At 47.3% G+C, this 17,671-nt stretch overlaps 1 protein-coding gene across 1 annotated transcript in view; it reads right to left on the bottom strand.

Annotated features, from left to right (window-relative positions):
- Positions 1-17,671, bottom strand: part of FGF11 (fibroblast growth factor 11) — a 369,209-nt gene that overhangs the window by 13,322 nt on the left and 338,216 nt on the right. The gene's annotated exons all lie outside the window — the stretch shown is intronic.

Raw genomic sequence — 17,671 nt, 5'->3', positions numbered from 1 at the left:
GGCATCCTTATTTATTGCTTGGACTTTCATAACTCACCAAAAATCAGCTCAAGGCCCACCAGTGGGCCGTGATCCATAGTTTGGGAAACACTGTTTCAAAGTGCAATCACACCTAAGGCCCCATTAGGATATCGGGCAGATCGCCACCGCCATGTGGGCGGTGGCAATCCGCCCGACATCCTTCCCCGCCCGCCACCCATTTCCCCCCGCCATATTACAATGGCTGGGGGGACCGTGGTGGACGGAAAGACCGTCCGTCGCTTTCCCGCCCGGTCAAGGAGTTGACCGGGCAGAAAAGGGTTTCATATGGTGGCGGTGTCTGTTAGACACCGCCATCCATATTAGGGTGAAGGCGGGGACATGCTTTTCCGTGGTGTCAACACCGCCACGGAAAGGCATGCAGGAATGTCTTATGGGGGCCCGTTGCGGGCCCCCAGGGACTCTAGGGGTTGGGGGGTGCAGATGGGGAGTACCTATGGTACCCCCCTGCACTTCACTGTACAACGTGACAGTCACCGCACGGTGCCTGTCACGTTGTGCATTGAAGTGCACAACGTGACAGGCACAAGAGCACTGCTCGCCGCAATGTTAAAAATGCGGGATGCGCCCGCCGGTGTGGCGGGCGCATCCTAATGGCCCCCAAGGGACCCCCGCCCTTATGGCGGGCAGTCCCGTTTTACGTCAGGATGGTGGGCGGACTTTCCTAATGGGCCCTCTTGAGAATGAATCTTCAGTGTTACACCCTTTACAGAGCACATCACAATCCATTAATCGTCTACACCCCAGCTGCCTCTTCTCATGAACTTTATGCTGGTATTTGACCCTGTGCAGAGCTCCGCTGCCTTTTGGCTAGGTTCGCACTATAGAAATACCATATAGATACATACATAGATTCATTGCGCTCAAGCAGGTGTAAGGCAGCAGGGTGGGTGCAAGGCTGTTGTATCTAACCCTTTCCTCCTTTGGGAAATGAGCCAGCGGTGGCGAGACCTCTGCTCAAGCAGGGAACCAATTAAAACTCAGGGCTATTGTCTCTTAAAGGAAAGACATTTAATCTTAGTGCGCTTCTTAATCTATTGTAAGAGGAATTCTTTCCCCAGGAAATTCAATTTACTCTCTCATTAGATCGATGCTTTTCTCTAAGCGAGTCTCTTTAATCTCCCGGGGAATGTGTCGTTTACTGTTTGATGCTCTATTTATTCTCTTGGATGAAAAATACATTTTAAACGGTGCCCTGTACATCTCCTTCCTTCCACTGCCAAGCTACAAAACTATACAGTTATCCTCTCAGCGCCACTACAGGAACACACAGATAACAAAGAGAACCTGCAATTGGTTTTGTATTTTTTTTAATTCTTTTGAATGCAATATAGTGATGCTGAGAGTGCCTTCAAATTCTGCTTTAGGATTTACAGGTAGATGCATCAAGCATTTTTGCGAGCGCAAACGGTGGGCAAAATTCGGCCGTTTGCGCCCGCAAAAATGGCATTCGAGATGCATCAAGGGTTCATGCACTCGCAATTTAAGAATTCGCAAATAATTGAGAGTTCTCAAATTGCGATTGCATTTAAGGAATCGTAATTTGCGATTCCTTAAATGCAATGCATGAACCATTCCAAGATTGCAAAATCGCAATCTGGGGTCGCTATTTACCGCAAATCCAAACTACGACGTAAAAAGCAAAAACTTAGAAATTTGCACTTTAGTGCATTTTTCTAAGTTGTATATTACTCACACACATATCCTTGGGACATGTGTGTGCGCAACACCAGTGAACATTACCATTTCAGGGGTGCAACAGGGTGTCCTTTGGACACCCTAGCACCCTTGACATTGCGGCACATTTGCGATTCGCTAATGAATGGGAAAGCCATTCCTTATTTGCGATCAGCAAATAGTGAATCGCAAATAATGGATCAGTAGGAATCGCAAATAACATTGCGATTCCTATATGCATACGGTTTTGAGTCTTTAATAGCGATTCCTTAAAATTCGCTATTAAGGACTCGCAAAACATAACTTTGATGCATATGGGGGTTAATGCCTAAGCGCCAAAAATAATGGGTCTTTTTTAATTCTCACCATTTGAATTTATGTTTCCCACCTCTCAGCTTTAGGAACGTGTTGCAGACAACTTTGGCTGTTTGTTGTGGGAGCGCGTGTCATTAATAGGTCAAAAAGTGGGCTTTGGGCAGCCCTCTTCAGCCATTGGCTCTTATATGTTGCTGCTGGCTTGTTGTTGCTTGGATGAGCTCTTCTATTAAGGCCGGGCCATCATGCAAATATCAACTAGTCTTTTTCTTAAACTGCAGAAGCATCATGACCCGGAAGTTGAGGCGGACTCCCAGTGCATGTTCTTTGGTATGTTTACTTTGCTAGCACATGTTAACTGCATGCATGTCGCCATTGCTTGCTGGTTTGAGGCCCAGGCATATCATAAAGTAAATGCTCTGTGCTGCCCACTAATAACCTGTGAGCGGTAGTTTTACTTTACTTTTATGATACCATGATGCTTTTGTTCACACAATAAAGATGTGTGCACACTAGACTTTATAAAAGAGGCAACAAAAATACTGTTCCTTTGCCAAACGTACAGCAGTATGGGTTTGCGTTTATCAATAACATTTGAAGCAAGAAGTATGGAAAATGCTTAACAGCACCGACATTTTACAGACAAAAATGTCATGTCCTGCCATAACTAACCGACCAGGCCATACCTAACCCACCATACCTAGCATGCAAACCTACCTACCATAACCTACCTATCATAACACCATAACTACCTTGTATTTTGGTCACAGAACCAACACCATTCACTGAAGTCAAGATGTGAGTTTATGAGGGTCACAGAACCAACAGCAGCAAATCAAGCCAAGAACCAAAGGGCAGATCTACAAGAAACTACCGAAGCGTGAGGCAGCAACTCATTTTGCTACGCCGCACTGGGTTAGTTTCGAAGCACAACAACAATATGTCGCAACCCTGTGCTTCCCCCTGTGCTGGCGCACAAACTGCAGCCATGCGCGGCACCCTTGCATCGTGGTGCAAGGATGCGTGCGTCATGGGGAGATTGTTTTTGTGCAAAAAGGGGCACCTTCCTGCACAAAACAATCAATTGAGGTGATTTCTTCTTCCAATTTGTGGTGTAGGATGCAGCACGCATTTTCTCCTCGTTGCACCTCGCTACGCCACCCCTAGGGTGCCGTTGCATTCTGACGGATTTCAGATTTACCATTTCTCCAAAATCTGGAAATGCATCAGTGGACATAGGTGTTGCGTGGGAACACCCACAGCAACACCCATGTCACACCCCTAACACGCAAAGTGTTGTGTGAACAGGGGCGATATTTACAAACACAGGTTAAGTCACGCAGGGTGACTTTAGCTCAATGGAAAGTCTCATCAGTCTATTCTGATGTCAACACTTTAAGGGCAGCATGTGCATCTTAAGGCATTTAAAATGGCTGCATTAGGTTAAGAGCAGTGTCTACTTCCACAAAGCACTATATAATGCATCCATTCAAAGAATCGGTAACAAAGGGCAACCTAGAGTCTGAAGGGACTCATGTCTTTCACTTCTATTCTAGCTTCATCCATGTGTTTTGTCACTACAATCCCCATTTGTTCGTAATAACAACCTATAGAAACAACCTAACAGACCTAAACCCTTGGGCCAACAGAGACCCTCTGACATACAACAAATCAGAACCCTTGTCTTAACTCAAGACCCAAAAGAAACCCTAGCCCTATGACTAAGAACCAATAGAAACATTAGGACCAAGAACCAAAAGATACCCTAGCCCTAACTTCTTGAAGTCAATAGAAAGAAAAGCATTGGCAAAGCCAGCAGCTTGGCCTTTGACTTTGCCAGTGCCTGTTGAGATGAAACTTTAAGTAGAACGTACACACGTAGCACATGCCTGGCCCATCTACATGCTGGACATGGGGCAGATACAATGGGCCTTTAAGTACTCCCAGGAACCTTTGATCAGACCAGTATAGTATCTGTGACAGGTTGGAGGTCTGCTCTCGCACTGCAGCATTTGCAACTTGCTTTAATGAGTCATGTCTCATTAATGCTAATGAGAAAGGACTTTGGTGACTGTTTGTGGACCTTGAGCATCCCTTGCATTCACATTTAAAACATTGCGCCGTGAGCGTGACCCACGTGTTTGTGCTTGCAAATGGCCATCTTTTATAATTTTACTTTTTTGCTCCTGAATGTTGGTGTCAAACATTGCGCCTACCAAGCAGGATAGACTTAAAGAGTAGGGGAAGGGCTCGGCAAGATGGAGGCCGAGGGACAGCCCTGTTGTGTGTCTCAGCTGGGCTGTTGCAGCTCAGGCTGCTGTGGACTCCGCTGGGCAGTCTCTGGAGTCTTATCTCCAGCACACCTGAGTCGTTCACAGGTCTTTAAAGACCATTCGCGTATTTACATACCTTTGTAAACTGGTTACAGAGGCTTCGTTTTTTTTCTGGTTCCAGTACCCCCTGTGCCTCCACTCTGCCTATTCCTTTGCCATAGTGTGAGAATGCATTTCATGAAAATGAATATAAAGCAGGGTTGCAATGAGAAAAATGTTAGCCATGTGATGTTTAAAGAGCCTGCAAAGACCTGTCTTGACACTAAATAGGGCTATAAATAAAAAAATATGTATTCATTTGTAATGCGACTTTTCTGTCTTTGTTCCTTTTAATTATCAGTCATGGATCATTCAGGCAGCCCCAGAAGACGATTTAAAGTGCTTTTTATTTATATTTGATGTTCAAAGTATGCCCAGATAAGTGCTGAAAATATGGCTTTAGGTGATGGTTTATTTTTGTACTGTCTGGACATCATAATAATGAGCGGGCGACCCTAATCATAAGATTGGAAGTTTGTTGCAGGATCAGAACATTATATATTTCCTCCACCCTCGATCCCTGATTAATGCAATAACAGCAATAGTTTAACTCATATCTTAAACCCTTCGCTGGCGCCAATAACATGCTGAGCTACTTTAAGTGTCTGGGAATGCACTCCTCATTCTCGCCCTTCACTTTCACGCTCACCCTGCACTCACACTGATCACCATGCACTCACACCATTCACCCGCTGACTCTGCACTCACAATGAGGGGGGGTTGCACTAATAGTAAATAAAATAGCCACCTGTACCATCATTCCCTCGGACGCGATCAAGGATTGCGAATCCCTTGCCTTTGCCATTGTTCTTTCACCGCACCAATCGATGAAGGGTCTCCTAGTCTATCGGCCGCCAGGGCCCATGGGCTCTTTCTTTGAAGAGTTCCAGTCGGTGACTTCTTCTTTATTACTCACGTCAGAGCATTGTATTGTGGCCGGGGACTTTAACGTCCACATGGACGTGGAAACGGATGCTGATGCGATAAAAATGTTGGAGGTCACAGCCCCTCTGGGCCTGGTTCCATATCATATCGGACCGACCCATGAGAAAGGACATACTTTAGATTTGACCTTCTCTACGACCCCTATAGAGATGCTGGCTCCTAGCCAGGTTCTTTGGTCCGACCATAGGTTGGTGAAATTTTACTTCTCGGAAGTTGGGAAGCCTTCCGGCGTCCCCCGGCATACTTCCGTCGGATTCAGGGCACTTCACCGGATTACTCCGGAACTGCTGTCACAGGCTTGTGCGGACCACCCCTTCGTGTTAGCAGGGAACTTAGAGGAGGATGTGGAGCGACTGCAGGCCTGGTTCTCAGAGAGACTTAATGATCTGGCTCCTCTGAGACCCCTCCGCAAACCTGAAAAAGGTGCATCTGCCCCTTGGTTTACGGAAGCATTGGCGGCCTCTCGGCGCCAATGCAAGGTAGCGGAAAGAGCATGGCGCGCAAATTACAACGCGACGGCGAAACTCGCCTACAGGTCTGTGGCGAAAGCTTACCATCGGAACATCCTCGCGGAGAAGAAGGCTTATTTCGCGAGAAAAATTGAAGCTGCCTCCAATTCCTGTAAGGAGCTTTTCGCCGTTGTGCGGGAGTTTACAACGTCTCGTGCAGTACCAACCCAGACCCCCCCCCCTGCGCCTTGGGTCAGGGCGATTGCGGACTTTTTCACCTCTAAGATCCAGCGGATCCAGGACTCCTTCCTTGTGTTGGAGCCTGAGATACCGGGTCGGGTGGAGAATACCGCTGCTACCCGACTTAACGCAGGTGTGACCTTGGCAGCTTTCCCTCCTCTCTCGCTGACCGCCTCATTTGACCTGATGGCTGGGCTTAAATCAGGTTCTCCTCGGGATGCCTGTCCGGCAAAATTTTTGGCTAAAATGGCAGCTGTCATTAATCCCCTTGTGAACCCCCTGTTGAATTGTTCTCTTGCACAGGGCGTGGTTCCCCAGGCCTGGAAGCAGGCTATGATTATTCCCCTGCTTAAAAAGCCTGGCCTGGATGTGGAGGTGTTGGCGAATTATAGACCTATTTCGCTCCTGCCGGCTTTTGCGAAGGTCATTGAAAAGCATGTCCATAAGGTGCTTGCCGATTACCTGGAGTCCCACGACCTACTGCACCCTACCCAGTCGGGTTTCCGCGCCAATCTTAGCACCGAAACAGCCCTCCTGGAAGTCTCGGAGGCGATTAAGGAGGTGTTGGATTCGGGCGGGAGAGCGATGCTGGTGATGCTAGATCTGTCGGCGGCCTTCGACACCGTCCCTCATGAGGGTCTTCTTGCAAGACTCTCAGAGGCTGGTCTTCGAGGGACGGTGCTCCAGTGGTTTCGATCTTTCCTGGCAGGCCGTCGACAAACGGTCTGGGCTTCTGCTTGCTCCGCCGAGATGTCGCCATTGGGTGTCGGAGTTCCTCAGGGCTCTGTCCTGAGTCCAACTCTATTTAACATCTTCATGGCCCCTCTGGCGGCATTGGCGGAGTCTTTCGGGGCCCAGATCGTTTCTTATGCGGATGACACCCAGCTCCTCTTCACCTGTGAGAGGGGTGCGGACTTCGATGGAGGTAGGATCCAGGGTTGCCTTGAGGCTGTGTTTCAATGGTTCCATCACAACAGCCTCAAGTGCAACTCGGATAAATCCGAGGTCCTCTTTTTTGGGTGCAGTTCGGATCCGGACTGGAAAGTGTGGTGGCCTGAGAACATGTTTCCACCAGCAAGTTCGTCCCAGGTGGCTAAAAACCTTGGGATTAAGATCGATAATGGCCTCACACTACGTTCACAGGTAATCGGTCTCACTGGTACCTGCTTTGGCCTACTCCGGATGCTACGTAAGTTCCTTCCCCTGTTATCGGAGGAACATAGGAAGATCACGGTGCAGGCGATTATAGGCTCGAGAATTGACTATTCCAACGTCCTTTATCTCGGCTTGCCAGAATATCTGCTCCAACGGCTACAGGTTGTCCAGAATTCGGCAGCACGGGCCATCTTTGGACTATCTCGCCGTGCCAGAGCCTCGGGTCTTCTGGAGGCTCTGCACTGGCTCCCTGTCCGGAAGCGGATAATTTTTAAAACTCTTACTCTGGCACACAAAGCCTTGCACGCCTCCGGAGCAAAATACCTGCAGAAGAGGCTGACCTTTTATTTGCCTGCCAGGTCGCTCAGGTCTGAAGCCCTGTTTCTTGCGACGGTTCCTCGTGTGAAGAGAGCCCGCATCGGAGGCCGCTCTTTTAAACTACTAGCGCCTCAGTTATGGAATAAACTGCCTGTGTCCCTGCGCAGCATTCCTAATTTGTTGGCCTTTCGGAAAGGGCTTAAAACTTGGCTCTTTTCCTCTTAGTTTCGGTCCCTATTAGGTTTCTTTTATCTCTGTTTCTTATTTTATTTTCCCTGTTGTGTTATGAGATTAGTGTGCAATCCAAAGCGTCGGGACACTCTTCCGAGTAGCCGCACGCTATACAAAACCCCTGCATAACATAACATAACATAACATAACATAACATAACAATGCACCTGTACTGTTTACCCTGTACCTCATTCTGCACTCACACGAGCACACTACTCACCTTTCACTCATCTGGCACTTCACTCACCTGTCCCCCTCACTGCTCAATCTGCAATCCGACTCAAACATGCCCATCACTAACCATGCATTCATTTGTTCCACTCTGCACTTACATCCGCATCCAAATTAATATGGTCACCTTACTCACCCTGCAGTCACTCTTCTTCCCCTACTCTCACACTGTTGCATCGCTCACCGCGCACCCACATGGGCACTCCTGCCACCCACACAGCACAGAGGGTTATTGTGCCTGCTACAAAGAACGTGTACCATGCAGATCACAGAACTGAGTGTGAGTAAACTATGAGTAGCCCTATACAAAAAATGAAATGTTTGTCAGAAAGGTGCTACAGAGAGATGAGGTGCATTGCTGGTGAGTGGTAGTGAGGGAATTGATGGAGAAGGAGGAAATGGGGGAGGGGCCCCAAAAAAGACTGTTGCACCATGTGTGACCAGTACTTGGGCCAGCCCTGGCTGGGAGTGTTAGCCCCCCGAAGATCGGGTCTAGTTACGTCCCTGCTACAAAGAACGTGCACCATGCAGATCACAGAACTGAGTGTGCGTAAACTATGAGTAGCGCTATAAATAAATTAAATGTTTGTCAGGAAGGTGCTACAGAGAGATGAGGTGCATTGTTGGTGAGTGGTAGTGAGTGACTTCATGGAGAAGGAGGAAATGGGGGAGGGGCTTCCAAAAAGACTGTTGCACCGTGTTCGACCAGTTCTGGGGCAACACTGGCTGGGAGTGTTCGCCTCAGTGGCGGCTCCCCTGCTATGGCGAAGGAATGTCCCCTCACTGCTTTCGAGCAGTGGAAAGGAAATATAAAATGATAATAACTTCAAGTTATTATAATTTTATGTTTCCTTAGCCGGTGGGCGGGGCTGCTCTGCTCAGGGAGCAGGGTTGGAGGGGAGTGGTGTGCCCACTCTCAAGCGTGCAATGACTGTTTGGTCGGCCCTCTGGGGCCACCCAAACCAGTCATGCGCACTTTCCCCTTCTCCATGCAGGTTGCAATACAGCCTGCATGGAGAAAATGCCCACCCCTGCAGCCCCTGGCTTAGAGCCGCGTCACGGCGGTCAGACTAATCACAACACTGCATTGCAGCATTGTGATTGGCTTAGGGTACGGAGCCTGGCTTCCTGTTCCTAATGTCGGAAGCAGGAGCAAGAGCAGGACCAGAGACGCAGGACCCGGCCGGTGGAAAGGTACGTTTTTTTTTCACCCTCGAGCGACTCTCCGCCTGCGCAACACCCCTGCGCCTAACCCCCTCCCCAACCCACGAGCCATGCCGGCCACCCTTTTAGCCCACCCCGAAGTTCTGGTTTAGTTGTGCCCCTGGTCTGAGAGAAGGTGAATGGGCAGAGGGAGCCTGAAGCGAGAGCTAAGATTGACAGTGCGATCATTCAGTACAGAAGGGCTGTGTATAAGGGACTAACAGCCGAGCCGTAGATTGGCAGAGGAGCTATGCATTACAGCAGTTGGGGATGAGTCAGGGGCTGCCAAATAAATGAGGGGTCTTTGTGAATGCAGCAACTACTGTAGCTGGGAGCTGCGAGTGCCAGCAAGAATTGAAAGTTTTGTTCCCATTTTTGATCAGGCCATTTTATCTGTTTTTTGTGCACAGTTTTGTTAAGAGTTTCACTAACCTAGGTAGGTATATGTGGCACTTTGTTCTTTGTAGAAAATGAGGAGTATATGATCGAGAAAATGTTGGAGCACAGAGATCCGCTCTCTGTGCTCCAACATTTTCTCGTTCATATGCTCCTCATTTTCTACAAAGAACAAAGTGCCACATATACCTACCTAGGTTAAATTTGGCAGCGCCGCGATCCTACATTTTCAGAACGCAGGGATGCGTCGTATTCACAAGAATGCGGCATACCTCTTCATTTCCTATAGTGCTGGCACTAAATTTAGCTGCCTGGTGCCAATGCAGACACCCTTGCACTACAGTGCAAAGGAGCCTTTTGCATGGAATGATTGTTCATGTGCAGGAAGGTGTCCCTTTCTGCATATAAACATTCTATAATGGCTATTTGTTACTTCTGTTTGTTCTGCATTCTGCAGCCCACATAGCAGTAATAAATCATCATTATTTAATAGCGCCTAAAGCAACATCCATTGCACGCCCCTTTTATTTAGAGACCTGGGTGAAAGGGTAGCATATTTACAAAGCAGCGTAAGCCACAAAAAGTGGCAAATGCCCCTTTGTAAATAAGGTGCAGGGCATTCCGCCACTGGAGCTCCAAAAAATAGTGATGCTCCAGTGGTGATAGGGGCTTGTACATATGCCCCTATATTTTGAGGTGCCTTGAAGCAGATTATTTGTAGATCTTACTTTTGTAAAGTAAAAACTGACAGCTGAGGGATTTCTGTGCGGTAACTGCTTTATCACACACTAGTATATCTCACTGACACGCCTGACGGTGACGATGGCCTGAAGAGTTTTGTGTCTGGCTGTACCAGAGTTTTGAAAAAAACAGACACTCCTGAGGCCCACGTGCACAAAGACTGCAGTGAGTGGGCGGGATCTGGCACATGTGGGTGGGCAGGTTCTGGTACATGCCATGTGGGTGGGCAGGTTCTGGAACATACCGTGTGGGTGGGCGGGGTCTGGTACATGCCATGTGGGTGGGCGGGGTCTGGTACATGCCATGTTGGTGAGCAGGGTCTGGTACATGCCATGTGGGTGAGCGGGGTCTGGTACATGCCATGTGGGTGGGCGGGGTCTGGTACATGCCATGTGGGTGGGCGGGGTCTGGTACATGCCATGTGGGTGGGCGGGGTCTGGTACATGCCATGTTGGTGAGCAGGGTCTGGTACATGCCATGTGGGTGAGCAGGGTCTGGTACATGCCATGTGGGTGGGCAGGTTCTGGAACATACCGTGTGGGTGGGCGGGGTCTGGTACATGCCATGTGGGTGGGCGTGGTCTGGTACATGCCATGTTGGTGAGCAGGGTCTGGTACATGCCATGTGGGTGGGCGGGGTCTGGTACATGCCGTGTGGGTGGGCGGGGTCTGGTACATGCCATGTGGGTGGGCGGGGTCTGGTACATGCCATGTTGGTGAGCAGGGTCTGGTACATGCCATGTGGGTGAGCAGGGTCTGGTACATGCCATGTGGGTGGGCAGGTTCTGGAACATACCGTGTGGGTGGGCGGGGTCTGGTACATGCCATGTGGGTGGGCGGGGTCTGGTACATGCCATGTTGGTGAGCAGGGTCTGGTACATGCCATGTGGGTGGGCGGGGTCTGGTACATGCCATGCGGGTGGGCGGGGTCTGGTACATGCCATGTGGGTGGGCGGGGTCTGGTACATGCCATGTGGGTGGGCGGGGTCTGGTACATGCCATGTTGGTGAGCAGGGTCTGGTACATGCCATGTGGGTGGGCGGGGTCTGGTACATGCCATGTGGGTGGGCGGGGTCTGGTACATGCCATGTGGGTGGGCGGGGTCTGGTACATGCCATGTGGGTGGGCAGGGTCTGGTACTTGCCATGTAGGCTGCTTGTGTCTTCTGATCATGATGACATCTGTTACCACCTCACATTGTGTGACGTATATTGTGCGACATATTCAGTTGCACCTTCACCGAACAGTTTGTACATTAGTTGTACGAAGTTTTCACCCTGAGAGCTCTCTGTCGTATTTAATTTTATATATTTGTTCTGAAAGTTTTTATCCTAAACTATCTCCTTTATGTATACTGATTGTATCCAAACCTGTGACTCTTTAATGGTCTTGGCCTTTTCTTGATGACTATCGTTGAGAACAAGCGTAGTAAGTTATGTATGCGCAAAGCTTTGTACTTTCATTTATATAGGTGATCATGTTAGATGCTCAATTGCACTCATGTAAAGCGCTCTGATACCCATAGGGTCACGTTCACGCTATACAAAACTTTATAAATAAATAAATAAAATAAACTCAAATTCAGAACTTTATCGGATGGACAAGTGATTCAAAACTTACCTACAGGTCTCACAATAATTTGTGCAACGCATCTTTAACCCACTGAGCTGTTTAACAATCTGCCATGTGTGTTTGGCCCTCGGTACACTGGCATGGTAACTTGGGTGATATTTATTGCACCTGACAAAATTCAGCTCCACTGATGCACTCATTACAATGTTCTCAAAATACGGTGGTGTGTTTATCACATGTGGTAAATGGTATTATCGCAGGGTGATGGATTCAGAACCAGTGGCACAGACCTTATATTCTGAGCTTTTAAAAGAAAAATGACGCATGACATGGTCAAAAAATGTTGACATAGTGAATTCCACGTTTTGCATTTTTTAAAGGTGTTTTCCCTCAATTAATTTTGGCAACTTTCACCTGCCAGAATGTATAAGGGAAAACTATGAATATGTAATAATTATCACACAACTCGTAATTCTGATCCCTGTGCAAACAATTTAGCCCTTAACACATAATAAAAGTTCAGGGGTGATAAATAGGTCTCGATTTTCGTGTTGCTGGTAATGAGACCGGTCTTCGATTTGTATCACAGTGGATAAGTACCAGCAGCCCTTCCTACATTGACCAGCAGGTGGCAGCACAGGAAAGGAGAAATCCTCATGTACCAGTACTTACCAGTCATTTTCACCTGGTAACATTTGGCAAGTTTCACATTCCCATATTATTTGGAGGAAATTGCCACAAAACATGTATTTCCAGTCTGTGCAAAGAGCAGTTTACACAGAGATCGGAAAACAACGGGCCGCTCTTAATGAGGCTTTCAATAAATAAAATACAAAATCTGAAATCTGAACCTAAGAGAGACCACTTTTGGGAGGCAGCAAACCAAAGGCTTCACCAAGCGCCTTGAGGCCCTCACGGGTGAGTAGCGCGCTCTACAAATGTTTGATTCACCAAGCATCAAAAAAGCTGTTAAGTCAAATAGTTTTTCTTTTACCCTTTAAGGTGCACCAGAAGTACCCTGGCTTCCTTCCAGCTCGCATTTCATCTACATATAGAGAGGTTTGAGGTCACTCTCCCCCAGCAGCTGTTGTTGAATGTGCAGTTCATCAGATTTTCAGCGATTGGCTGATTGTAACTGTCATTCATGACAAATATGGCGTTCTGCATTGCAGGAAGGGGGCATTCGCCCATTTCATTGATGCAGCACTGCGGTGAGTTAACCTTGGAAGCTTTCTTGTGATGGAGGGGTTTACTGAAAATAAGATTTTCAGTTTACCAGAACCAGCTGTAAAGAATGGTAAACACTTCATATTTTTTCCTATCATGAACCATCTTATTTTTCCAGAGTTTTATATAGCGCGAACTTGACCCGAATCGGGTATCAGAGCGCTTTACAAAGCACTAGTTACGTTACATGAGGACACACATTCATTTATGTTAGGCACGGGGAGATTAAGTGATTTGCCCAGAATCACAGGATGATCAGCGTCATAGCCGAGACACAAACCCAGTTCCCCAGGTCCGAGGTCGAGCGCTCTAGCCGTTAGGCCAACTCCTCTCCCCTAATCTCATCTAAAAAATAGTCTCTCTGTTTACCGTGTCATGAGTTGCCTGCTGCGCAGTTTAGTAATTGTACACTAACTTTTAGAAATGCAGGGGCTCATTTATAAGCCTCTTGTGCCGCTGGTGCAGCACTTTTAGTGACACTCTGGTGGCGCAGGAGCCTGCTCCATATTTACCAAGCAGGATGGAGCCACTTTTTTTGGCTTAATGCTGCCTTGTAAATATTGTTCCCTTTAACACAGTTTTCTACATTAAAGGGGCTTGTAATGAGTGTTCCTGGGGCGTTCACAGCAACATTCATGGCTTTTTGACATCTGTAACTCTGAGGCAGCTCCAAAAACTTGAAGGCACAATGAGGAGAAATATCTTTATTTCTCCTCATTTTTCCTTTTTCCTGCAGCACACATAGAAAGAGGAAAATGTCTTTCAGGCTTGTTTTTGTGCAGGAAGGTGCCCCTTTCTGCACAAAACGAATCATCCCTGCAACGCAGGCACCCTTGCACCATGGGGCAAAGGTGCTTACGTTGGCGCAGGCATCCCATTGTGCACCAGTGCAGGGGAAAAGGACGCAAATGTGCCATATCTTATAGATACAGCACATTCCTGCCCTTTTCTTTTGCCGTACGACAGCGTAGCAGGAAGGCCTGCGGCGCTGCCCTACAGCAAAAACTCAAAAATGAGGCCCGCAGTTTTTGAGCCCTCCTACGAGTCGCCCGCATTGGTATCACAGAGGGATATCCCTCTGGACAACTGTGAGTTTACCAGTGTATCCGGGCCAGGAAGTAGTGGGACCATAAACTTCAGACCCGAAATTTCCTGGGCTGGAGACAACTTGCAAGCAAAACTGTGGGGACTATAGGTATCTGCTGTGCCTGCCCCCCTCCCTCCTGCCCACATACAGAAGCATGGGGGGCAGAAGCAGAACCCCTTAGTAAAACCCACCCTAATCTCCACCTGCCCTCACACCATGGCTGAGAGAAAGGCCTCCCACACCCTCACCCCCTCCTGCAAGTAGAAGGGGTAACAACTCAGGAAACTGGACCTGGTGCTCCTGGGTTATTCCCTGTTCTGGGGGCGTGATTCATAATCCTTATAAATGACGCTTCTCATTAGCAAACACTAAGGAAGTGCAATCCATCTTAATCATTTTAACTGGCAAGCAAGAGATGTGTCTCAGTGTTGGAAACATGGCTCAGTGAGTTAATTCCTTGCACATATGTGATGGTCTGCTGGGCGCAAATATGACTCCAAGTAAGACCAGTTCAGTGTCACATCTTTTTATAATCTTTTTGTAAATCTGGCAGCAATAACACCTGTTATTTAGAGTGATGGGAGACAGTATGAAGCCTTTAGATCCATTGTAAATTTAGGGCCTGAATCACAGACACTTGAAAAGCTGCAATTCTAGCCTGTGCTTCAGTGATGCTCTTCAAACCTCTGGGCCTCAGAAAGATTTACAAGAGGATGGTTATATGACGCAATATTAAAAACATCACAATAGCGGAATTACTAAATGTCGCCAAATAATATAGTTTACCAAAATATTGCTATCCTACACTTAAACAAGAAATACACAAATATCCATAACAAAAATATTGAGAGACAAAATATGACCAAACCATTAAGCTTATACAAAATACCAAAAATAACAAAATCAACATTATCAACTAAAATAAAATAGGTAAAATAAATTAAAAAGTAATGAAGCATTGCTTTTAAAAACACATAAATACACCAAACACAAATATAATTTATGAAAAAGTTGTGCTTGACAAATACACCAATAATTAAACATTAAAAATGGTTAAGAAACAATATCTACTTGAAACGCATTTATAATTAAAATACACCAAATTATTCTAAAAGAAATAATATTATAATATAAATACAATAAATATTAACCACAAGAATATTATTAAAAATAAAGTACAAATTCACACTTGAAAAAATAGTAGTCTAGAAACACACACACATCTTAACTGGCATTCACCATATAAAGAGCAAACTGAAAAAATGCAACTACACAAACTAACCAATATGCTTCAGCGTAAAAAAAAAGTAAGAAATGGAAGTCTTTAACTAATTAAACTAATACTATTAAAAGAGCATAAAACAACAGGTACATTTTGCAGCAAAAATGTTACACCTAGAAGAAAGCGCTACTCTGCCAGATTCCATATAGAAAACCCAGCAACAAGTCTTGCCTAAACCTACCAGGTACTGCAAAATTAAATAATACAATCTCACCAACGTAAAAGTACTCAAAAATAATTGCTTACCATTGTTTACCATTTAACTTACAAAAAACAACTTAAATGTACCCTTCTATTTACATTTCCAAACTTTAGATACTATTTGAAGATTACAAAGGGAGTAGTGTCTTACCTCCTTTGTCTGGAATCTTTCAGACTGTGGTCTTGGGCACACCACCAAGGGATCCAGCACTCTGCCAATCACCTAGCGGATCTCTGAGTGTCAACGCCAACCACCTGAACTCGCGTCACCGTGCCAACGATGAGTGGCGTCTTCTGCCACAGGTAATCCAGGACATCTTCTCCCAGTAGGGCACACCCAAGTGGACACATCTGTCTCTTTGGAAAATGCTCAGTGCCAGCAGTTCTGCGCACTCTAGTATTAATTGACGGGGGGCTTGGGGACGCATTTCAATTGCGATAGGGACTCCATTTGAACCCCTTCACAGTTGCACCCTACGATTGGTAACTCGCAAAACTGTGTTTTTATTTGCAATCACTTCTGCTAGGAGGGTTAGTGAACTGCAGGCCTTTAGCTGTCGCCCTCCATTCACTTATTTCTTTCCGGAAAAGTTGGTGTTGCGAACCAGGGCTGCTTTCCTTCTAATGTGATGACTTCTTTCTATCTTGGTCAATCGATTACCCTCCCAAACTTATAACCTCTCCTTTATCCTGCAAAAGTGGAGGAAGGGTTTAATTGTTTGGATTCTAGATGAGCTGCACCAAAGCTTTTGTTTGAATTTTGTTTTCTTTGTAAGATACTAATATGTTCCATATTAGGTACCCCAATATAGGCTCAGATAGTCACCTGACCTTTCACCTATATTCTCCCCTACCATTACACTATATAGCGTACATGGAGAAAAAGGGAGAGTGCTCTTGACTGGTTTGGTCGGTCCTGGGGAGGACCAAACAGTCAGCGCCCACAACATTGGGCTAGACACTCCTCCCCAACCCGCCCACCCCCAATCAAACCCTTCTTCTGCTTTCTCGCAGAAAGCAGTGGGCCGACGCTCCTCCGCCCACGTGAAGGAGCCGCCCCTGGCCGGTCACATTATTACCTTCCAGGACACCCATCGCTTTCACAAAGACTGTTTGCGCTACAAACAGAAAATGAAAAGTGAAACAGAACCACTACACACTGGCTCCTGGAAGTTAGAGTCCATCCACCTCCCCTGCCTGCACACCATCTATGAAAGTGGAGCTCCACCTTTCGTACTTTGTCCAGTTTGAAGCTTTTCATTGGCCAAGCGTGAGGTGCCCCACCGAGCGCCCAGACAGCTGCTGTAACCCAGGCTGGTATCACTGAGACCCCACTTCCTGGAGGTGAAGGGTCATCATGTCAGATATGCCACAATTACTGGAGAGCTGTGTGTTTGCCTAGCACCTAGAAGCCTGTCTGCTGAAGGTGAGAGGGGCGATTTATCCCGCAGGAGCGACTTATCCCGCAGGAGTGACTTATCCCGCAGGAGCACACTGCCCAAGGCGGTGAATCCAGCCAAGGCTGGAGAGAAGATTGTAACCCCCCCCCCCTCCCTCCCAGCTGGGGTCATGGGGTCAGTGCAAACAGAAGCAGAGGCTTCGTGCACAGCTCAACAGCTGGGACGGTGACCCTCTCCCAGCTCGGGGCATGAGGTCAGCTCCACAGCAGCAGGTGCATAGTGCACAGCTCAGCAGCCGGTGCAGTAACCCCCTCCCAGCTCGGGCATGGATCAGTGCACAGATCAGGGGACTTAGTGCACAGCTCAGCAGCCGGTGCAGTAACCCTCTCCCAGATTGGGTCATGACCTCAAAAACTACAGACCCATCTCCCTGCTCCCGTTCCCAGCGAAAGTCATCGAGAAAGCCATCAACAGCCAACTCGCCACATTCATTGAAGAACACAACATCCTCGACTCCTCCCTCAGCCCGACGCTCTTCAACGTCTACATGGCTCCACTTGCCCCCATCGTCAGAACCTACGGACTCAACAT

Source organism: Lissotriton vulgaris, chromosome 12, assembly GCF_964263255.1.
Source record: "Lissotriton vulgaris chromosome 12, aLisVul1.2, whole genome shotgun sequence".
NCBI lineage: Eukaryota > Metazoa > Chordata > Amphibia > Caudata > Salamandridae > Lissotriton > Lissotriton vulgaris.
This window is presented reverse-complemented; position numbering and strand designations above follow the sequence as displayed.